Genomic DNA, 24,713 nt, shown 5'->3' on the forward strand with positions numbered 1-24,713 from the left:
CTTCACCAAGCAAGCTCAGAAAAGAGCGGGAAAAATGTGGGAGGAGCTACTTAATGGTTTGGTGCCTTCAGGGCCTTTCAAGGGATAAAAAGGTGGGCACTTCTTCCACAGTGCCCATAGCAGGAACGGCCTCGGATGAGAACAGTGATGCAGGCCAACTGGCTGAACATTGCAGTTTTGAATTTCAGATGTCTTGAAACCTCATAGAAATACAGCTTCAAGCTTGTAAGTGCTTACCTATTGAGGTTGAAGTTCTGTTAACTAAACAACAGCTCTGGAAGTGTATGTTATAATATTTAGAGAATAATTGCATTTGAGCATCAGGTGCTCACCTAACAGGAGTTCTTTCTATTTTTCTTTAGTTAGTAAGTGCTTCCATGTTAGGTGAGCAATTGTTGCAATATCTCCACTACAGAAAACCATCTCTCTATACTTTCAAAATCTTCACCAAGCAAGCTCAGAAAAGAGCGGGAAAAATGTGGGAGGAGCTACTTAATGGTTTGGTGCCTTCAGGGCCTTTCAAGGGATAAAAAGGCGAGCACTTCTTCCACAGTGCCCATAACAGTAACAGCCTCAGACAAGAACAGGGATGCAGACCCATTGGCTGAACATTGCAGTTTTGAATTTCAGATGTCTTGAAACCTCATAGAAATACAGCTTCATGGTTATAAGTGCTTACCTTTTGAGTTTGAAGTTCTGTGAAATAAACAACAACTCTGGAAGTACATGGTATAATATTTAGGGATGGATTGCATTTGAGCATCAGGTGTTCACCTAACAGGAGTTCTTTCTATTTTTCTTTAGTTAGTAAGTGCTTCCATGTTAGGTGAGCAATTGTTGCAATATCCCCACTACAGAAAACCATCTCTCTATACTTTCAAAATCTTCACCAAGCAACCTCAGAAAAGAGCGGGAAAAATGTGGGAGGAGCTACTTAATGGTCTGGTGCCTTGAGGGCCTTTCAAGGGATAAAAAGGTGGGCCCTTCTCCACAGTGCCCATAGCAGGAACGGCCTCGGATGACAACAGTGATGCAGGCCAACTGGCTGAACATTGCAGTTTTGAATTTCAGATGTCTTGAAACCTCATAGAAATACAGCTTCATGGTTATAAGTGCTTACCTTTTGAGTTTGAAGTTCTGTGAAATAAACAACAACTCTGGAAGTACATGGTATACTATTTAGGGATGGATTGCATTTGAGCATCAGGTGTTCACCTAACAGGAGTTCTTTCTATTTTTCTTTAGTTAGTAAGTGCTTCTATGTTAGGTGAGCAATTGTTGCACTATCCCCACTACAGAAAACCATCTCTCTATACTTTCAAAATCTTCACCAAGCAAGCTCGGAAAAGAGCGGGAAAAATGTGGGAGGAGCTACTTAATGGTTTGGTGCCTTGAGGGCCTTTCAAGGGATAAAAAGGTGGGCACTTCTTCCACAGTGCCCATACCAGAAACAGCCTCTGACAAGAACAGGGATGCAGACCCTTTGGCTGAACATTGCAGTTTTGAATTTCAGATGCCTTGAAACCTCATAGAAATACAGCTTCAAGCTTGTAAGTGCTTACCTTTTGAGTTTGAAGTTCTGTGAAATAAACAACAACTCTGTTAACTAAACAACAGCTCTGGAAGTGTATGTTATAATATTTAGAGAATAATTGCATTTGAGCATCAGGTGCTCACCTAACAGGAGTTCTTTCTATTTTTCTTTAGTTAGTAAGTGCTTCCATGTTAGGTGAGCAATTGTTGCAATATCCCCACTACAGAAAACCATCTCTCTATACTTTTAAAATCTTCACCAATCAAGCTCAGAAAAGAGCGGGAAAAATGTGGGAGGAGCTACTTAATGTTTTGGTGCCTTCAGGGCCTTTCAAGGGATAAAAAGGCGAGCACTTCTTCCACAGTGCCCATAACAGGAACAGCCTCAGACAAGAACAGGGATGCAGACCCACTGGCTGAACATTGCAGTTTTGAATTTCAGATGTCTTGGAACCTCACAGAAATACAGCTTCAAGGTTGGCACCTGCGTTTTATATATGTGTAAGTGCTTCCCTTTTGAGGTTGAAGTTCTGTGAACTAAACAGCAATTTTGGAAGTGTATGTTATAATATTTAGGATGGATTGCATTTGAACATCAGGTGCTCACCTAACAGGAGTTATTTCTATTTTTCTTTAGTTAGTAAGTGCTTCCATGTTAGGTGAGCAATTGTTGCAATATCTCCACTACAGAAAACCATCTCTCTATACTTTCAAAATCACCAAGCAAGCTCAGAAAAGAGCGGGAAAAATGTGGGAGGAGCTTCTTAATGGTTTGGTGCCTTCAGGGACTTTCAAGGGATAAAAAGGCTAGAACTTCTTCCACAGTGCCCATACCAGGAACAGCCTCAGACAAGAACAGGGATGCAGACCCTTTGGCTGAACATTGCAGTTTTGAATTTCAGATGTCTTGAAACCTCATAGAAATACAGCTTCAAGCTTGTAAGTGCTTACCTTTTGAGTTTGAAGTTCTGTGAAATAAACAACAACTCTGGAAGTACATGGTATAATATTTAGGGATGGATTACATTTGAGCATCAGGTGTTCACCTAACAGGAGTTCTTTCTATTTTTCTTTAGTTAGTAAGTGCTTCCATGTTAGGTGAGCAATTGTTGCAATATCCCCACTACAGAAAACCATCTCTCTATACTTTCAAAATCTTCACCAAGCAAGCTCAGAAAGAGCGGGAAAAATGTGGGAGGAGCTACTTAATGGTTTGGTGCCTTCAGGGCCTTTCAAGGGATAAAAAGGCGAGCACTTCTTCCACATTGCCCATAACAGGAACAGCCTCAGACAAGAACGGGGATGCAGACCCATTGGCTGAACATTGCAGTTTTGAATTTCAGATGTCTTGAAACCTCATAGAAATACAGCTTCATGGTTATAAGTGCTTACCTTTTGAGTTTGAAGTTCTGTGAAATAAACAACAACTCTGGAAGTACATGGTATACTATTTAGGGATGGATTGCATTTGAGCATCAGGTGTTCACCTAACAGGAGTTCTTTCTATTTTTCTTTAGTTAGTAAGTGCTTCCATGTTAGGTGAGCAATTGTTGCAATATCCCCACTACAGAAAACCATCTCTCTATACTCTCAAAATCTTCACCAAGCAAGCTCAGAAAGAGCGGGAAAAATGTGGGAGGAGCTACTTAATGGTTTGGTGCCTTCAGGGCCTTTCAAGGGATAAAAAGGCGAGCACTTCTTCCACAGTGCCCATAACAGGAACAGCCTCAGACAAGAACAGGGATGCAGACCCATTGGCTGAACATTGCAGTTTTGAATTTCAGATGTCTTGAAACCTCATAGAAATACAGCTTCATGGTTATAAGTGCTTACCTTTTGAGGTTGAAGTTCTGTGAACTAAACAGCAACTTTGGAAGTGTATGTTATAATATTTAGGATGGATTGCATTTGAACATCAGGTGCTCACCTAACAGGAGTTATTTCTATTTTTCTTTAGTTAGTAAGTGCTTCCATGTTAGGTGAGCAATTGTTGCAATATCTCCACTACAGAAAACCATCTCTCTATACTTTCAAAATCTTCACCAAGCAAGCTCAGAAAAGAGCGGGAAAAATGTGGGAGGAGCTTCTTAATGGTTTGGTGCCTTCAGGGACTTTCAAGGGATAAAAAGGCTAGAACTTCTTCCACAGTGCCCATACCAGGAACAGCCTCAGACAAGAACAGGGATGCAGACCCTTTGGCTGAACATTGCAGTTTTGAATTTCAGATGTCTTGAAACCTCATAGAAATACAGCTTCAAGCTTGTAAGTGCTTACCTTTTGAGTTTGAAGTTCTGTGAAATAAACAACAACTCTGGAAGTACATGGTATAATATTTAGGGATGGATTACATTTGAGCATCAGGTGTTCACCTAACAGGAGTTCTTTCTATTTTTCTTTAGTTAGTAAGTGCTTCCATGTTAGGTGAGCAATTGTTGCAATATCCCCACTACAGAAAACCATCTCTCTATACTTTCAAAATCTTCACCAAGCAAGCTCAGAAAGAGCGGGAAAAATGTGGGAGGAGCTACTTAATGGTTTGGTGCCTTCAGGGCCTTTCAAGGGATAAAAAGGCGAGCACTTCTTCCACAGTGCCCATAACAGGAACAGCCTCAGACAAGAACAGGGATGCAGACCCATTGGCTGAACATTGCAGTTTTGAATTTCAGATGTCTTGAAACCTCATAGAAATACAGCTTCATGGTTATAAGTGCTTGTAAGTGCTTACCTATTGAGGTTGAAGTTCTGTTAACTAAACAACAGCTCTGGAAGTGTATGTTATAATATTTAGAGAATAATTGCATTTGAGCATCAGGTGCTCACCTAACAGGAGTTCTTTCTATTTTTCTTTAGTTAGTAAGTGCTTCCATGTTAGGTGAGCAATTGTTGCAATATCTCCACTGCAGAAAACCATCCATCTATACTTTCAAAATCTTCACCAAGCAAGCTCAGAAAAGAGCGGGAAAAATGTGGGAGGAGCTACTTAATGGTTTGGTGCCTTCAGGGCCTTTCAAGGGATAAAAAGGTGGGCACTTCTTCCACAGTGCCCATAGCAGGAACGGCCTCGGATGAGAACAGTGATGCAGGCCAACTGGCTGAACATTGCAGTTTTGAATTTCAGATGTCTTGAAACCTCATAGAAATACAGCTTCAAGCTTGTAAGTGCTTACCTATTGAGGTTGAAGTTCTGTTAACTAAACAACAGCTCTGGAAGTGTATGTTATAATATTTAGAGAATAATTGCATTTGAGCATCAGGTGCTCACCTAACAGGAGTTCTTTCTATTTTTCTTTAGTTAGTAAGTGCTTCCATGTTAGGTGAGCAATTGTTGCAATATCTCCACTACAGAAAACCATCTCTCTATACTTTCAAAATCTTCACCAAGCAAGCTTCCATGTTAGGTGAGCAATTGTTGCAATATCTCCACTACAGAAAACCATCTCTCTATACTTTCAAAATCTTCACCAAGCAAGCTCAGAAAAGAGCGGGAAAAATGTGGGAGGAGCTACTTAATGGTTTGGTGCCTTCAGGGCCTTTCAAGGGATAAAAAGGCGAGCACTTCTTCCACAGTGCCCATAACAGTAACAGCCTCAGACAAGAACAGGGATGCAGACCCATTGGCTGAACATTGCAGTTTTGAATTTCAGATGTCTTGAAACCTCATAGAAATACAGCTTCATGGTTATAAGTGCTTACCCTTTGAGGTTGAAGTTCTGTGAACTAAACAGCAACTTTGGAAGTGTATGTTATAATATTTAGGATGGATTGCATTTGAACATCAGGTGCTCACCTAACAGGAGTTCTTTCTATTTTTCTTTAGTTAGTAAGTGCTTCCATGTTAGGTGAGCAATTGTTGCAATATCCCCACTACAGAAAACCATCTCTCTATACTTTCAAAATCTTCACCAAGCAAGCTCAGAAAAGAGCGGGAAAAATGTGGGAGGAGCTACTTAATGGTTTGGTGCCTTGAGGGCCTTTCAAGGGATAAAAAGGTGGGCACTTCTTCCACAGTGCCCATAGCAGGAACGGCCTCGGATGAGAACAGTGATGCAGGCCAACTGGCTGAACATTGCAGTTTTGAATTTCAGATGTCTTGAAACCTCATAGAAATACAGCTTCAAGCTTGTAAGTGCTTACCTATTGAGGTTGAAGTTCTGTTAACTAAACAACAGCTCTGGACGTGTATGTTATAATATTTAGAGAATAATTGCATTTGCGCATCAGGTGCTCACCTAACAGGAGTTCTTTCTATTTTTCTTTAGTTAGTAAGTGCTTCCATGTTAGGTGAGCAATTGTTGCAATATCTCTACTACAGAAAACCATCTCTCTATACTTTCAAAATCTTCACCAAGCAAGCTCAGAAAAGAGCGGGACAAATGTGGGAGGAGCTACTTAATGGTTTGGTGCCTTGAGGGCCTTTCAAGGGATAAAAAGGTGGGCACTTCTTCCACAGTGCCCATAGCAGGAACGGCCTCGGATGAGAACAGTGATGCAGGCCAACTGGCTGAACATTGCAGTTTTGAATTTCAGATGTCTTGAAACCTCATAGAAATACAGCTTCAAGCTTGTAAGTGCTTACCTATTGAGGTTGAAGTTCTGTTAACTAAACAACAGCTCTGGAAGTGTATGTTATAATATTTAGAGAATAATTGCATTTGAGCATCAGGTGCTCACCTAACAGGAGTTCTTTCTATTTTTCTTTAGTTAGTAAGTGCTTCCATGTTAGGTGAGCAATTGTTGCAATATCTCCACTACAGAAAACCATCTCTCTATACTTTCAAAATCTTCACCAAGCAAGCTCAGAAAAGAGCGGGAAAAAATGTGGGAGGAGCTACTTAATGGTTTGGTGCCTTCAGGGCCTTTCAAGGGATAAAAAGGTGGGCACTTCTTCCACAGTGCCCATAGCAGGAACGGCCTCGGATGAGAACAGTGATGCAGGCCAACTGGCTGAACATTGCAGTTTTGAATTTCAGATGTCTTGAAACCTCATAGAAATACAGCTTCAAGCTTGTAAGTGCTTACCTATTGAGGTTGAAGTTCTGTTAACTAAACAACAGCTCTGGAAGTGTATGTTATAATATTTAGAGAATAATTGCATTTGAGCATCGGGTGCTCACCTAACAGGAGTTCTTTCTATTTTTCTTTAGTTAGTAAGTGCTTCCATGTTAGGTGAGCAATTGTTGCAATATCTCCACTACAGAAAACCATCTCTCTATACTTTCAAAATCTTCACCAAGCAAGCTCAGAAAAGAGCGGGAAAAATGTGGGAGGAGCTACTTAATGGTTTGGTGCCTTCAGGGCCTTTCAAGGGATAAAAAGGCGAGCACTTCTTCCACAGTGCCCATAACAGTAACAGCCTCAGACAAGAACAGGGATGCAGACCCATTGGCTGAACATTGCAGTTTTGAATTTCAGATGTCTTGAAACCTCATAGAAATACAGCTTCATGGTTATAAGTGCTTACCCTTTGAGGTTGAAGTTCTGTGAACTAAACAGCAACTTTGGAAGTGTATGTTATAATATTTAGGATGGATTGCATTTGAACATCAGGTGCTCACCTAACAGGAGTTCTTTCTATTTTTCTTTAGTTAGTAAGTGCTTCCATGTTAGGTGAGCAATTGTTGCAATATCCCCACTACAGAAAACCATCTCTCTATACTTTCAAAATCTTCACCAAGCAAGCTCAGAAAAGAGCGGGAAAAATGTGGGAGGAGCTACTTAATGGTTTGGTGCCTTGAGGGCCTTTCAAGGGATAAAAAGGTGGGCACTTCTTCCACAGTGCCCATAGCAGGAACGGCCTCGGATGAGAACAGTGATGCAGGCCAACTGGCTGAACATTGCAGTTTTGAATTTCAGATGTCTTGAAACCTCATAGAAATACAGCTTCAAGCTTGTAAGTGCTTACCTATTGAGGTTGAAGTTCTGTTAACTAAACAACAGCTCTGGACGTGTATGTTATAATATTTAGAGAATAATTGCATTTGCGCATCAGGTGCTCACCTAACAGGAGTTCTTTCTATTTTTCTTTAGTTAGTAAGTGCTTCCATGTTAGGTGAGCAATTGTTGCAATATCTCTACTACAGAAAACCATCTCTCTATACTTTCAAAATCTTCACCAAGCAAGCTCAGAAAAGAGCGGGACAAATGTGGGAGGAGCTACTTAATGGTTTGGTGCCTTGAGGGCCTTTCAAGGGATAAAAAGGTGGGCACTTCTTCCACAGTGCCCATAGCAGGAACGGCCTCGGATGAGAACAGTGATGCAGGCCAACTGGCTGAACATTGCAGTTTTGAATTTCAGATGTCTTGAAACCTCATAGAAATACAGCTTCAAGCTTGTAAGTGCTTACCTATTGAGGTTGAAGTTCTGTTAACTAAACAACAGCTCTGGAAGTGTATGTTATAATATTTAGAGAATAATTGCATTTGAGCATCAGGTGCTCACCTAACAGGAGTTCTTTCTATTTTTCTTTAGTTAGTAAGTGCTTCCATGTTAGGTGAGCAATTGTTGCAATATCTCCACTACAGAAAACCATCTCTCTATACTTTCAAAATCTTCACCAAGCAAGCTCAGAAAAGAGCGGGAAAAAATGTGGGAGGAGCTACTTAATGGTTTGGTGCCTTCAGGGCCTTTCAAGGGATAAAAAGGTGGGCACTTCTTCCACAGTGCCCATAGCAGGAACGGCCTCGGATGAGAACAGTGATGCAGGCCAACTGGCTGAACATTGCAGTTTTGAATTTCAGATGTCTTGAAACCTCATAGAAATACAGCTTCAAGCTTGTAAGTGCTTACCTATTGAGGTTGAAGTTCTGTTAACTAAACAACAGCTCTGGAAGTGTATGTTATAATATTTAGAGAATAATTGCATTTGAGCATCGGGTGCTCACCTAACAGGAGTTCTTTCTATTTTTCTTTAGTTAGTAAGTGCTTCCATGTTAGGTGAGCAATTGTTGCAATATCTCCACTACAGAAAACCATCTCTCTATACTTTCAAAATCTTCACCAAGCAAGCTCAGAAAAGAGCGGGAAAAATGTGGGAGGAGCTACTTAATGGTTTGGTGCCTTCAGGGCCTTTCAAGGGATAAAAAGGCGAGCACTTCTTCCACAGTGCCCATAACAGTAACAGCCTCAGACAAGAACAGGGATGCAGACCCATTGGCTGAACATTGCAGTTTTGAATTTCAGATGTCTTGAAACCTCATAGAAATACAGCTTCATGGTTATAAGTGCTTACCTTTTGAGGTTGAAGTTGTGTGAACTAAACAGCAACTTTGGAAGTGTATGTTATAATATTTAGGATGGATTGCATTTGAACATCAGGTGCTCACCTAACAGGAGTTCTTTCTATTTTTCTTTAGTTAGTAAGTGCTTCCATGTTAGGTGAGCAATTGTTGCAATATCCCCACTACAGAAAACCATCTCTCTATACTTTCAAAATCTTCACCAAGCAAGCTCAGAAAAGAGCGGGAAAAATGTGGGAGGAGCTACTTAATGGTTTGGTGCCTTGAGGGCCTTTCAAGGGATAAAAAGGTGGGCACTTCTTCCACAGTGCCCATAGCAGGAACGGCCTCGGATGAGAACAGTGATGCAGGCCAACTGGCTGAACATTGCAGTTTTGAATTTCAGATGTCTTGAAACCTCATAGAAATACAGCTTCAAGCTTGTAAGTGCTTACCTATTGAGGTTGAAGTTCTGTTAACTAAACAACAGCTCTGGAAGTGTATGTTATAATATTTAGAGAATAATTGCATTTGAGCATCAGGTGCTCACCTAACAGGAGTTCTTTCTATTTTTCTTTAGTTAGTAAGTGCTTCCATGTTAGGTGAGCAATTGTTGCAATATCTCCACTACAGAAAACCATCTCTCTATACTTTCAAAATCTTCACCAAGCAAGCTCAGAAAAGAGCGGGAAAAAATGTGGGAGGAGCTACTTAATGGTTTGGTGCCTTCAGGGCCTTTCAAGGGATAAAAAGGTGGGCACTTCTTCCACAGTGCCCATAGCAGGAACGGCCTCGGATGAGAACAGTGATGCAGGCCAACTGGCTGAACATTGCAGTTTTGAATTTCAGATGTCTTGAAACCTCATAGAAATACAGCTTCAAGCTTGTAAGTGCTTACCTATTGAGGTTGAAGTTCTGTTAACTAAACAACAGCTCTGGAAGTGTATGTTATAATATTTAGAGAATAATTGCATTTGAGCATCGGGTGCTCACCTAACAGGAGTTCTTTCTATTTTTCTTTAGTTAGTAAGTGCTTCCATGTTAGGTGAGCAATTGTTGCAATATCTCCACTACAGAAAACCATCTCTCTATACTTTCAAAATCTTCACCAAGCAAGCTCAGAAAAGAGCGGGAAAAATGTGGGAGGAGCTACTTAATGGTTTGGTGCCTTCAGGGCCTTTCAAGGGATAAAAAGGCGAGCACTTCTTCCACAGTGCCCATAACAGTAACAGCCTCAGACAAGAACAGGGATGCAGACCCATTGGCTGAACATTGCAGTTTTGAATTTCAGATGTCTTGAAACCTCATAGAAATACAGCTTCATGGTTATAAGTGCTTACCTTTTGAGGTTGAAGTTGTGTGAACTAAACAGCAACTTTGGAAGTGTATGTTATAATATTTAGGATGGATTGCATTTGAACATCAGGTGCTCACCTAACAGGAGTTCTTTCTATTTTTCTTTAGTTAGTAAGTGCTTCCATGTTAGGTGAGCAATTGTTGCAATATCTCTACTACAGAAAACCATCTCTCTATACTTTCAAAATCTTCACCAAGCAAGCTCAGAAAAGAGCGGGACAAATGTGGGAGGAGCTACTTAATGGTTTGGTGCCTTGAGGGCCTTTCAAGGGATAAAAAGGTGGGCACTTCTTCCACAGTGCCCATAGCAGGAACGGCCTCGGATGAGAACAGTGATGCAGGCCAACTGGCTGAACATTGCAGTTTTGAATTTCAGATGTCTTGAAACCTCATAGAAATACAGCTTCAAGCTTGTAAGTGCTTACCTATTGAGGTTGAAGTTCTGTTAACTAAACAACAGCTCTGGAAGTGTATGTTATAATATTTAGAGAATAATTGCATTTGAGCATCAGGTGCTCACCTAACAGGAGTTCTTTCTATTTTTCTTTAGTTAGTAAGTGCTTCCATGTTAGGTGAGCAATTGTTGCAATATCCCCACTACAGAAAACCATCTCTCTATACTTTCAAAATCTTCACCAAGCAAGCTCAGAAAAGAGCGGGAAAAATGTGGGAGGAGCTACTTAATGGTTTGGTGCCTTGAGGGCCTTTCAAGGGATAAAAAGGTGGGCACTTCTTCCACAGTGCCCATAGCAGGAACGGCCTCGGATGAGAACAGTGATGCAGGCCAACTGGCTGAACATTGCAGTTTTGAATTTCAGATGTCTTGAAACCTCATAGAAATACAGCTTCAAGCTTGTAAGTGCTTACCTATTGAGGTTGAAGTTCTGTTAACTAAACAACAGCTCTGGAAGTGTATGTTATAATATTTAGAGAATAATTGCATTTGAGCATCGGGTGCTCACCTAACAGGAGTTCTTTCTATTTTTCTTTAGTTAGTAAGTGCTTCCATGTTAGGTGAGCAATTGTTGCAATATCTCCACTACAGAAAACCATCTCTCTATACTTTCAAAATCTTCACCAAGCAAGCTCAGAAAAGAGCGGGAAAAATGTGGGAGGAGCTACTTAATGGTTTGGTGCCTTCAGGGCCTTTCAAGGGATAAAAAGGCGAGCACTTCTTCCACAGTGCCCATAACAGTAACAGCCTCAGACAAGAACAGGGATGCAGACCCATTGGCTGAACATTGCAGTTTTGAATTTCAGATGTCTTGAAACCTCATAGAAATACAGCTTCATGGTTATAAGTGCTTACCCTTTGAGGTTGAAGTTCTGTGAACTAAACAGCAACTTTGGAAGTGTATGTTATAATATTTAGGATGGATTGCATTTGAACATCAGGTGCTCACCTAACAGGAGTTCTTTCTATTTTTCTTTAGTTAGTAAGTGCTTCCATGTTAGGTGAGCAATTGTTGCAATATCCCCACTACAGAAAACCATCTCTCTATACTTTCAAAATCTTCACCAAGCAAGCTCAGAAAAGAGCGGGAAAAATGTGGGAGGAGCTACTTAATGGTTTGGTGCCTTGAGGGCCTTTCAAGGGATAAAAAGGTGGGCACTTCTTCCACAGTGCCCATAGCAGGAACGGCCTCGGATGAGAACAGTGATGCAGGCCAACTGGCTGAACATTGCAGTTTTGAATTTCAGATGTCTTGAAACCTCATAGAAATACAGCTTCAAGCTTGTAAGTGCTTACCTATTGAGGTTGAAGTTCTGTTAACTAAACAACAGCTCTGGACGTGTATGTTATAATATTTAGAGAATAATTGCATTTGCGCATCAGGTGCTCACCTAACAGGAGTTCTTTCTATTTTTCTTTAGTTAGTAAGTGCTTCCATGTTAGGTGAGCAATTGTTGCAATATCTCTACTACAGAAAACCATCTCTCTATACTTTCAAAATCTTCACCAAGCAAGCTCAGAAAAGAGCGGGACAAATGTGGGAGGAGCTACTTAATGGTTTGGTGCCTTGAGGGCCTTTCAAGGGATAAAAAGGTGGGCACTTCTTCCACAGTGCCCATAGCAGGAACGGCCTCGGATGAGAACAGTGATGCAGGCCAACTGGCTGAACATTGCAGTTTTGAATTTCAGATGTCTTGAAACCTCATAGAAATACAGCTTCAAGCTTGTAAGTGCTTACCTATTGAGGTTGAAGTTCTGTTAACTAAACAACAGCTCTGGAAGTGTATGTTATAATATTTAGATAATAATTGCATTTGAGCATCAGGTGCTCACCTAACAGGAGTTCTTTCTATTTTTCTTTAGTTAGTAAGTGCTTCCATGTTAGGTGAGCAATTGTTACAATATCTCCACTACAGAAAACCATCTCTCTATACTTTCAAAATCTTCACCAAGCAAGCTCAGAAAAGAGCGGGAAAAATGTGGGAGGAGCTACTTAATGGTTTGGTGCCTTCAGGGCCTTTCAAGGGATAAAAAGGTGGGCACTTCTTCCACAGTGCCCATAGCAGGAACGGCCTCGGATGAGAACAGTGATGCAGGCCAACTGGCTGAACATTGCAGTTTTGAATTTCAGATGTCTTGAAACCTCATAGAAATACAGCTTCAAGCTTGTAAGTGCTTACCTATTGAGGTTGAAGTTCTGTTAACTAAACAACAGCTCTGGAAGTGTATGTTATAATATTTAGAGAATAATTGCATTTGAGCATCAGGTGCTCACCTAACAGGAGTTCTTTCTATTTTTCTTTAGTTAGTAAGTGCTTCCATGTTAGGTGAGCAATTGTTGCAATATCTCCACTACAGAAAACCATCTCTCTATACTTTCAAAATCTTCACCAAGCAAGCTCAGAAAAGAGCGGGAAAAATGTGGGAGGAGCTACTTAATGGTTTGGTGCCTTCAGGGCCTTTCAAGGGATAAAAAGGCGAGCACTTCTTCCACAGTGCCCATAACAGTAACAGCCTCAGACAAGAACAGGGATGCAGACCCATTGGCTGAACATTGCAGTTTTGAATTTCAGATGTCTTGAAACCTCATAGAAATACAGCTTCATGGTTATAAGTGCTTACCTTTTGAGTTTGAAGTTCTGTGAAATAAACAACAACTCTGGAAGTACATGGTATAATATTTAGGGATGGATTGCATTTGAGCATCAGGTGTTCACCTAACAGGAGTTCTTTCTATTTTTCTTTAGTTAGTAAGTGCTTCCATGTTAGGTGAGCAATTGTTGCAATATCCCCACTACAGAAAACCATCTCTCTATACTTTCAAAATCTTCACCAAGCAACCTCAGAAAAGAGCGGGAAAAATGTGGGAGGAGCTACTTAATGGTCTGGTGCCTTGAGGGCCTTTCAAGGGATAAAAAGGTGGGCCCTTCTCCACAGTGCCCATAGCAGGAACGGCCTCGGATGACAACAGTGATGCAGGCCAACTGGCTGAACATTGCAGTTTTGAATTTCAGATGTCTTGAAACCTCATAGAAATACAGCTTCATGGTTATAAGTGCTTACCTTTTGAGTTTGAAGTTCTGTGAAATAAACAACAACTCTGGAAGTACATGGTATACTATTTAGGGATGGATTGCATTTGAGCATCAGGTGTTCACCTAACAGGAGTTCTTTCTATTTTTCTTTAGTTAGTAAGTGCTTCTATGTTAGGTGAGCAATTGTTGCACTATCCCCACTACAGAAAACCATCTCTCTATACTTTCAAAATCTTCACCAAGCAAGCTCGGAAAAGAGCGGGAAAAATGTGGGAGGAGCTACTTAATGGTTTGGTGCCTTGAGGGCCTTTCAAGGGATAAAAAGGTGGGCACTTCTTCCACAGTGCCCATACCAGAAACAGCCTCTGACAAGAACAGGGATGCAGACCCTTTGGCTGAACATTGCAGTTTTGAATTTCAGATGCCTTGAAACCTCATAGAAATACAGCTTCAAGCTTGTAAGTGCTTACCTTTTGAGTTTGAAGTTCTGTGAAATAAACAACAACTCTGTTAACTAAACAACAGCTCTGGAAGTGTATGTTATAATATTTAGAGAATAATTGCATTTGAGCATCAGGTGCTCACCTAACAGGAGTTCTTTCTATTTTTCTTTAGTTAGTAAGTGCTTCCATGTTAGGTGAGCAATTGTTGCAATATCCCCACTACAGAAAACCATCTCTCTATACTTTTAAAATCTTCACCAATCAAGCTCAGAAAAGAGCGGGAAAAATGTGGGAGGAGCTACTTAATGTTTTGGTGCCTTCAGGGCCTTTCAAGGGATAAAAAGGCGAGCACTTCTTCCACAGTGCCCATAACAGGAACAGCCTCAGACAAGAACAGGGATGCAGACCCACTGGCTGAACATTGCAGTTTTGAATTTCAGATGTCTTGGAACCTCACAGAAATACAGCTTCAAGGTTGGCACCTGCGTTTTATATATGTGTAAGTGCTTCCCTTTTGAGGTTGAAGTTCTGTGAACTAAACAGCAATTTTGGAAGTGTATGTTATAATATTTAGGATGGATTGCATTTGAACATCAGGTGCTCACCTAACAGGAGTTATTTCTATTTTTCTTTAGTTAGTAAGTGCTTCCATGTTAGGTGAGCAATTGTTGCAATATCTCCACTACAGAAAACCATCTCTCTATACTTTCAAAATCACCAAGCAAGCTCAGAAAAGAGCGGGAAAAATGTGGGAGGAGCTTCTTAATGGTTTGGTGCCTTCAGGGACTTTCAAGGGATAAAAAGGCTAGAACTTCTTCCACAGTGCCCATACCAGGAACAGCCTCAGACAAGAACAGGGATGCAGACCCTTTGGCTGAACATTGCAGTTTTGAATTTCAGATGTCTTGAAACCTCATAGAAATACAGCTTCAAGCTTGTAAGTGCTTACCTTTTGAGTTTGAAGTTCTGTGAAATAAACAACAACTCTGGAAGTACATGGTATAATATTTAGGGATGGATTACATTTGAGCATCAGGTGTTCACCTAACAGGAGTTCTTTCTATTTTTCTTTAGTTAGTAAGTGCTTCCATGTTAGGTGAGCAATTGTTGCAATATCCCCACTACAGAAAACCATCTCTCTATACTTTCAAAATCTTCACCAAGCAAGCTCAGAAAGAGCGGGAAAAATGTGGGAGGAGCTACTTAATGGTTTGGTGCCTTCAGGGCCTTTCAAGGGATAAAAAGGCGAGCACTTCTTCCACATTGCCCATAACAGGAACAGCCTCAGACAAGAACGGGGATGCAGACCCATTGGCTGAACATTGCAGTTTTGAATTTCAGATGTCTTGAAACCTCATAGAAATACAGCTTCATGGTTATAAGTGCTTACCTTTTGAGTTTGAAGTTCTGTGAAATAAACAACAACTCTGGAAGTACATGGTATACTATTTAGGGATGGATTGCATTTGAGCATCAGGTGTTCACCTAACAGGAGTTCTTTCTATTTTTCTTTAGTTAGTAAGTGCTTCCATGTTAGGTGAGCAATTGTTGCAATATCCCCACTACAGAAAACCATCTCTCTATACTCTCAAAATCTTCACCAAGCAAGCTCAGAAAGAGCGGGAAAAATGTGGGAGGAGCTACTTAATGGTTTGGTGCCTTCAGGGCCTTTCAAGGGATAAAAAGGCGAGCACTTCTTCCACAGTGCCCATAACAGGAACAGCCTCAGACAAGAACAGGGATGCAGACCCATTGGCTGAACATTGCAGTTTTGAATTTCAGATGTCTTGAAACCTCATAGAAATACAGCTTCATGGTTATAAGTGCTTACCTTTTGAGGTTGAAGTTCTGTGAACTAAACAGCAACTTTGGAAGTGTATGTTATAATATTTAGGATGGATTGCATTTGAACATCAGGTGCTCACCTAACAGGAGTTATTTCTATTTTTCTTTAGTTAGTAAGTGCTTCCATGTTAGGTGAGCAATTGTTGCAATATCTCCACTACAGAAAACCATCTCTCTATACTTTCAAAATCTTCACCAAGCAAGCTCAGAAAAGAGCGGGAAAAATGTGGGAGGAGCTTCTTAATGGTTTGGTGCCTTCAGGGACTTTCAAGGGATAAAAAGGCTAGAACTTCTTCCACAGTGCCCATACCAGGAACAGCCTCAGACAAGAACAGGGATGCAGACCCTTTGGCTGAACATTGCAGTTTTGAATTTCAGATGTCTTGAAACCTCATAGAAATACAGCTTCAAGCTTGTAAGTGCTTACCTTTTGAGTTTGAAGTTCTGTGAAATAAACAACAACTCTGGAAGTACATGGTATAATATTTAGGGATGGATTACATTTGAGCATCAGGTGTTCACCTAACAGGAGTTCTTTCTATTTTTCTTTAGTTAGTAAGTGCTTCCATGTTAGGTGAGCAATTGTTGCAATATCCCCACTACAGAAAACCATCTCTCTATACTTTCAAAATCTTCACCAAGCAAGCTCAGAAAGAGCGGGAAAAATGTGGGAGGAGCTACTTAATGGTTTGGTGCCTTCAGGGCCTTTCAAGGGATAAAAAGGCGAGCACTTCTTCCACAGTGCCCATAACAGGAACAGCCTCAGACAAGAACAGGGATGCAGACCCATTGGCTGAACATTGCAGTTTTGAATTTCAGATGTCTTGAAACCTCATAGAAATACAGCTTCATGGTTATAAGTGCTTGTAAGTGCTTACCTATTGAGGTTGAAGTTCTGTTAACTAAACAACAGCTCTGGAAGTGTATGTTATAATATTTAGAGAATAATTGCATTTGAGCATCAGGTGCTCACCTAACAGGAGTTCTTTCTATTTTTCTTTAGTTAGTAAGTGCTTCCATGTTAGGTGAGCAATTGTTGCAATATCTCCACTGCAGAAAACCATCCATCTATACTTTCAAAATCTTCACCAAGCAAGCTCAGAAAAGAGCGGGAAAAATGTGGGAGGAGCTACTTAATGGTTTGGTGCCTTGAGGGCCTTTCAAGGGATAAAAAGGTGGGCACTTCTTCCACAGTGCCCATAGCAGGAACGGCCTCGGATGAGAACAGTGATGCAGGCCAACTGGCTGAACATTGCAGTTTTGAATTTCAGATGTCTTGAAACCTCATAGAAATACAGCTTCAAGCTTGTAAGTGCTTACCTATTGAGGTTGAAGTTCTGTTAACTAAACAACAGCTCTGGAAGTGTATGTTATAATATTTAGAGAATAATTGCATTTGAGCATCAGGTGCTCACCTAACAGGAGTTCTTTCTATTTTTCTTTAGTTAGTAAGTGCTTCCATGTTAGGTGAGCAATTGTTGCAATATCTCTACTACAGAAAACCATCTCTCTATACTTTCAAAATCTTCACCAAGCAAGCTCAGAAAAGAGCGGGACAAATGTGGGAGGAGCTACTTAATGGTTTGGTGCCTTGAGGGCCTTTCAAGGGATAAAAAGGTGGGCACTTCTTCCACAGTGCCCATAGCAGGAACGGCCTCGGATGAGAACAGTGATGCAGGCCAACTGGCTGAACATTGCAGTTTTGAATTTCAGATGTCTTGAAACCTCATAGAAATACAGCTTCAAGCTTGTAAGTGCTTACCTATTGAGGTTGAAGTTCTGTTAACTAAACAACAGCTCTGGAAGTGTATGTTATAATATTTAGAGAATAATTGCATTTGAGCATCAGGTGCTCACCTAACAGGAGTTCTTTCTATTTTTCTTTAGTTAGTAAGTGCTTCCATGTTAGGTGAGCAATTGTTGCAATATCTCCACTACAGAAAACCATCTCTCTATACTTTCAAAATCTTCACCAAGCAAGCTCAGAAAAGAGCGGGAAAAAATGTGGGAGGAGCTACTTAATGGTTTGGTGCCTTCAGGGCCTTTCAAGGGATAAAAAGGTGGGCACTTCTTCCACAGTGCCCATAGCAGGAACGGCCTCGGATGAGAACAGTGATGCAGGCCAACTGGCTGAACATTGCAGTTTTGAATTTCAGATGTCTTGAAACCTCATAGAAATACAGCTTCAAGCTTGTAAGTGCTTACCTATTGAGGTTGAAGTTCTGTTAACTAAACAACAGCTCTGGAAGTGTATGTTATAATATTTAGAGAATAATTGCATTTGAGCATCGGGTGCTCACCTAACAGGAGTTCTTTCTATTTTTCTTTAGTTAGTAAGTGCTTCCATGTTAGGTGAGCAATTGTTGCAATATCTCCACTACAGAAAACCATCTCTCTATACTTTCAAAATCTTCACCAAGCAAGCTCAGAAAAGAGCGGGAAAAATGTGGGAGGAGCTACTTAATGGTTTGGTGCCTTCAGGGCCTTTCAAGGGATAAAAAGGCGAGCACTTCTTCCACAGTGCCCATAACAGTAACAGCCTCAGACAAGAACAGGGATGCAGACCCATTGGCTGAACATTGCAGTTTTGAATTTCAGATGTCTTGAAACCTCATAGAAATACAGCTTCATGGTTATAAGTGCTTACCCTTTGAGGTTGAAGTTCTGTGAACTAAACAGCAACTTTGGAAGTGTATGTTATAATATTTAGGATGGATTGCATTTGAACATCAGGTGCTCACCTAACAGGAGTTCTTTCTATTTTTCTTTAGTTAGTAAGTGCTTCCATGTTAGGTGAGCAATTGTTGCAATATCCCCACTACAGAAAACCATCTCTCTATACTTTCAAAATCTTCACCAAGCAAGCTCAGAAAAGAGCGGGAAAAATGTGGGAGGAGCTACTTAATGGTTTGGTGCCTTGAGGGCCTTTCAAGGGATAAAAAGGTGGGCACTTCTTCCACAGTGCCCATAGCAGGAACGGCCTCGGATGAGAACAGTGATGCAGGCCAACTGGCTGAACATTGCAGTTTTGAATTTCAGATGTCTTGAAACCTCATAGAAATACAGCTTCAAGCTTGTAAGTGCTTACCTATTGAGGTTGAAGTTCTGTTAACTAAACAACAGCTCTGGACGTGTATGTTATAATATTTAGAGAATAATTGCATTTGCGCATCAGGTGCTCACCTAACAGGAGTTCTTTCTATTTTTCTTTAGTTAGTAAGTGCTTCCATGTTAGGTGAGCAATTGTTGCAATATCTCTACTACAGAAAACCATCTCTCTATACTTTCAAAATCTTCACCAAGCAAGCTCAGAAAAGAGCGGGACAAATGTGGGAGGAGCTACTTAATGGTTTGGTGCCTTGAGGGCCTTTCAAGGGATAAAAAGGTGGGCACTTCTTCCACAGTGCCCATAGCAGGAACGGCCTCGGATGAGAACAGTGATGCAGGCCAACTGGCTGAACATTGCAGTTTTGAATTTCAGATGTCTTGAAACCTCATAGAAATACAGCTTCAAGCTTGTAAGTGCTTACCTATTGAGGTTGAAGTTCTGTTAACTAAACAACAGCTCTGGAAGTGTATGTTATAATATTTAGATAATAATTGCATTTGAGCATCAGGTGCTCACCTAACAGGAGTTCTTTCTATTTTTCTTTAGTTAGTAAGTGCTTCCATGTTAGGTGAGCAATTGTTACAATATCTCCACTACAGAAAACCATCTCTCTATACTTTCAAAATCTTCACCAAGCAAGCTCAGAAAAGAGCGGGAAAAATGTGGGAGGAGCTACTTAATGGTTTGGTGCCTTCAGGGCCTTTCAAGGGATAAAAAGGTGGGCACTTCTTCCACAGTGCCCATAGCAGGAACGGCCTCGGATGAGAACAGTGATGCAGGCCAACTGGCTGAACATTGCAGTTTTGAATTTCAGATGTCTTGAAACCTCATAGAAATACAGCTTCAAGCTTGTAAGTGCTTACCTATTGAGGTTGAAGTTCTGTTAACTAAACAACAGCTCTGGAAGTGTATGTTATAATATTTAGAGAATAATTGCATTTGAGCATCAGGTGCTCACCTAACAGGAGTTCTTTCTATTTTTCTTTAGTTAGTAAGTGCTTCCATGTTAGGTGAGCAATTGTTGCAATATCTCCACTACAGAAAACCATCTCTCTATACTTTCAAAATCTTCACCAAGCAAGCTCAGAAAAGAGCGGGAAAAATGTGGGAGGAGCTACTTAATGGTTTGGTGCCTTCAGGGCCTTTCAAGGGATAAAAAGGCGAGCACTTCTTCCACAGTGCCCATAACAGTAACAGCCTCAGACAAGAACAGGGATGCAGACCCATTGGCTGAACATTGCAGTTTTGAATTTCAGATGTCTTGAAACCTCATAGAAATACAGCTTCATGGTTATAAGTGCTTACCTTTTGAGTTTGAAGTTCTGTGAAATAAACAACAACTCTGGAAGTACATGGTATAATATTTAGGGATGGATTGCATTTGAGCATCAGGTGTTCACCTAACAGGAGTTCTTTCTATTTTTCTTTAGTTAGTAAGTGCTTCCATGTTAGGTGAGCAATTGTTGCAATATCCCCACTACAGAAAACCATCTCTCTATACTTTCAAAATCTTCACCAAGCAACCTCAGAAAAGAGCGGGAAAAATGTGGGAGGAGCTACTTAATGGTCTGGTGCCTTGAGGGCCTTTCAAGGGATAAAAAGGTGGGCCCTTCTCCACAGTGCCCATAGCAGGAACGGCCTCGGATGACAACAGTGATGCAGGCCAACTGGCTGAACATTGCAGTTTTGAATTTCAGATGTCTTGAAACCTCATAGAAATACAGCTTCATGGTTATAAGTGCTTACCTTTTGAGTTTGAAGTTCTGTGAAATAAACAACAACTCTGGAAGTACATGGTATACTATTTAGGGATGGATTGCATTTGAGCATCAGGTGTTCACCTAACAGGAGTTCTTTCTATTTTTCTTTAGTTAGTAAGTGCTTCTATGTTAGGTGAGCAATTGTTGCACTATCCCCACTACAGAAAACCATCTCTCTATACTTTCAAAATCTTCACCAAGCAAGCTCGGAAAAGAGCGGGAAAAATGTGGGAGGAGCTACTTAATGGTTTGGTGCCTTGAGGGCCTTTCAAGGGATAAAAAGGTGGGCACTTCTTCCACAGTGCCCATACCAGAAACAGCCTCTGACAAGAACAGGGATGCAGACCCTTTGGCTGAACATTGCAGTTTTGAATTTCAGATGCCTTGAAACCTCATAGAAATACAGCTTCAAGCTTGTAAGTGCTTACCTTTTGAGTTTGAAGTTCTGTGAAATAAACAACAACTCTGTTAACTAAACAACAGCTCTGGAAGTGTATGTTATAATATTTAGAGAATAATTGCATTTGAGCATCAGGTGCTCACCTAACAGGAGTTCTTTCTATTTTTCTTTAGTTAGTAAGTGCTTCCATGTTAGGTGAGCAATTGTTGCAATATCCCCACTACAGAAAACCATCTCTCTATACTTTTAAAATCTTCACCAATCAAGCTCAGAAAAGAGCGGGAAAAATGTGGGAGGAGCTACTTAATGTTTTGGTGCCTTCAGGGCCTTTCAAGGGATAAAAAGGCGAGCACTTCTTCCACAGTGCCCATAACAGGAACAGCCTCAGACAAGAACAGGGATGCAGACCCACTGGCTGAACATTGCAGTTTTGAATTTCAGATGTCTTGGAACCTCACAGAAATACAGCTTCAAGGTTGGCACCTGCGTTTTATATATGTGTAAGTGCTTCCCTTTTGAGGTTGAAGTTCTGTGAACTAAACAGCAATTTTGGAAGTGTATGTTATAATATTTAGGATGGATTGCATTTGAACATCAGGTGCTCACCTAACAGGAGTTATTTCTATTTTTCTTTAGTTAGTAAGTGCTTCCATGTTAGGTGAGCAATTGTTGCAATATCTCCACTACAGAAAACCATCTCTCTATACTTTCAAAATCACCAAGCAAGCTCAGAAAAGAGCGGGAAAAATGTGGGAGGAGCTTCTTAATGGTTTGGTGCCTTCAGGGACTTTCAAGGGATAAAAAGGCTAGAACTTCTTCCACAGTGCCCATACCAGGAACAGCCTCAGACAAGAACAGGGATGCAGACCCTTTGGCTGAACATTGCAGTTTTGAATTTCAGATGTCTTGAAACCTCATAGAAATACAGCTTCAAGCTTGTAAGTGCTTACCTTTTGAGTTTGAAGTTCTGTGAAATAAACAACAACTCTGGAAGTACATGGTATAATATTTAGGGATGGATTACATTTGAGCATCAGGTGTTCACCTAACAGGAGTTCTTTCTATTTTTCTTTAGTTAGTAAGTGCTTCCATGTTAGGTGAGCAATTGTTGCAATATCCCCACTACAGAAAACCATCTCTCTATACTTTCAAAATCTTCACCAAGCAAGCTCAGAAAGAGCGGGAAAAATGTGGGAGGAGCTACTTAATGGTTTGGTGCCTTCAGGGCCTTTCAAGGGATAAAAAGGCGAGCACTTCTTCCACATTGCCCATAACAGGAACAGCCTCAGACAAGAACGGGGATGCAGACCCATTGGCTGAACATTGCAGTTTTGAATTTCAGATGTCTTGAAACCTCATAGAAATACAGCTTCATGGTTATAAGTGCTTACCTTTTGAGTTTGAAGTTCTGTGAAATAAACAACAACTCTGGAAGTACATGGTATACTATTTAGGGATGGATTGCATTTGAGCATCAGGTGTTCACCTAACAGGAGTTCTTTCTATTTTTCTTTAGTTAGTAAGTGCTTCCATGTTAGGTGAGCAATTGTTGCAATATCCCCACTACAGAAAACCATCTCTCTATACTCTCAAAATCTTCACCAAGCAAGCTCAGAAAGAGCGGGAAAAATGTGGGAGGAGCTACTTAATGGTTTGGTGCCTTCAGGGCCTTTCAAGGGATAAAAAGGCGAGCACTTCTTCCACAGTGCCCATAACAGGAACAGCCTCAGACAAGAACAGGGATGCAGACCCATTGGCTGAACATTGCAGTTTTGAATTTCAGATGTCTTGAAACCTCATAGAAATACAGCTTCATGGTTATAAGTGCTTACCTTTTGAGGTTGAAGTTCTGTGAACTAAACAGCAACTTTGGAAGTGTATGTTATAATATTTAGGATGGATTGCATTTGAACATCAGGTGCTCACCTAACAGGAGTTATTTCTATTTTTCTTTAGTTAGTAAGTGCTTCCATGTTAGGTGAGCAATTGTTGCAATATCTCCACTACAGAAAACCATCTCTCTATACTTTCAAAATCTTCACCAAGCAAGCTCAGAAAAGAGCGGGAAAAATGTGGGAGGAGCTTCTTAATGGTTTGGTGCCTTCAGGGACTTTCAAGGGATAAAAAGGCTAGAACTTCTTCCACAGTGCCCATACCAGGAACAGCCTCAGACAAGAACAGGGATGCAGACCCTTTGGCTGAACATTGCAGTTTTGAATTTCAGATGTCTTGAAACCTCATAGAAATACAGCTTCAAGCTTGTAAGTGCTTACCTTTTGAGTTTGAAGTTCTGTGAAATAAACAACAACTCTGGAAGTACATGGTATAATATTTAGGGATGGATTACATTTGAGCATCAGGTGTTCACCTAACAGGAGTTCTTTCTATTTTTCTTTAGTTAGTAAGTGCTTCCATGTTAGGTGAGCAATTGTTGCAATATCCCCACTACAGAAAACCATCTCTCTATACTTTCAAAATCTTCACCAAGCAAGCTCAGAAAGAGCGGGAAAAATGTGGGAGGAGCTACTTAATGGTTTGGTGCCTTCAGGGCCTTTCAAGGGATAAAAAGGCGAGCACTTCTTCCACAGTGCCCATAACAGGAACAGCCTCAGACAAGAACAGGGATGCAGACCCATTGGCTGAACATTGCAGTTTTGAATTTCAGATGTCTTGAAACCTCATAGAAATACAGCTTCATGGTTATAAGTGCTTGTAAGTGCTTACCTATTGAGGTTGAAGTTCTGTTAACTAAACAACAGCTCTGGAAGTGTATGTTATAATATTTAGAGAATAATTGCATTTGAGCATCAGGTGCTCACCTAACAGGAGTTCTTTCTATTTTTCTTTAGTTAGTAAGTGCTTCCATGTTAGGTGAGCAATTGTTGCAATATCTCCACTGCAGAAAACCATCCATCTATACTTTCAAAATCTTCACCAAGCAAGCTCAGAAAAGAGCGGGAAAAATGTGGGAGGAGCTACTTAATGGTTTGGTGCCTTCAGGGCCTTTCAAGGGATAAAAAGGTGGGCACTTCTTCCACAGTGCCCATAGCAGGAACGGCCTCGGATGAGAACAGTGATGCAGGCCAACTGGCTGAACATTGCAGTTTTGAATTTCAGATGTCTTGAAACCTCATAGAAATACAGCTTCAAGCTTGTAAGTGCTTACCTATTGAGGTTGAAGTTCTGTTAACTAAACAACAGCTCTGGAAGTGTATGTTATAATATTTAGAGAATAATTGCATTTGAGCATCAGGTGCTCACCTAACAGGAGTTCTTTCTATTTTTCTTTAGTTAGTAAGTGCTTCCATGTTAGGTGAGCAATTGTTGCAATATCTCCACTACAGAAAACCATCTCTCTATACTTTCAAAATCTTCACCAAGCAAGCTCAGAAAAGAGCGGGAAAAAATGTGGGAGGAGCTACTTAATGGTTTGGTGCCTTCAGGGCCTTTCAAGGGATAAAAAGGTGGGCACTTCTTCCACAGTGCCCATAGCAGGAACGGCCTCGGATGAGAACAGTGATGCAGGCCAACTGGCTGAACATTGCAGTTTTGAATTTCAGATG

The sequence above is a fragment of the Ambystoma mexicanum genome, chromosome 7q, assembly GCF_040938575.1.
Source record: "Ambystoma mexicanum isolate Mex_15411 chromosome 7q, UKY_AmexF1_1, whole genome shotgun sequence".
In the NCBI taxonomy this organism is placed as follows: domain Eukaryota; kingdom Metazoa; phylum Chordata; class Amphibia; order Caudata; family Ambystomatidae; genus Ambystoma; species Ambystoma mexicanum.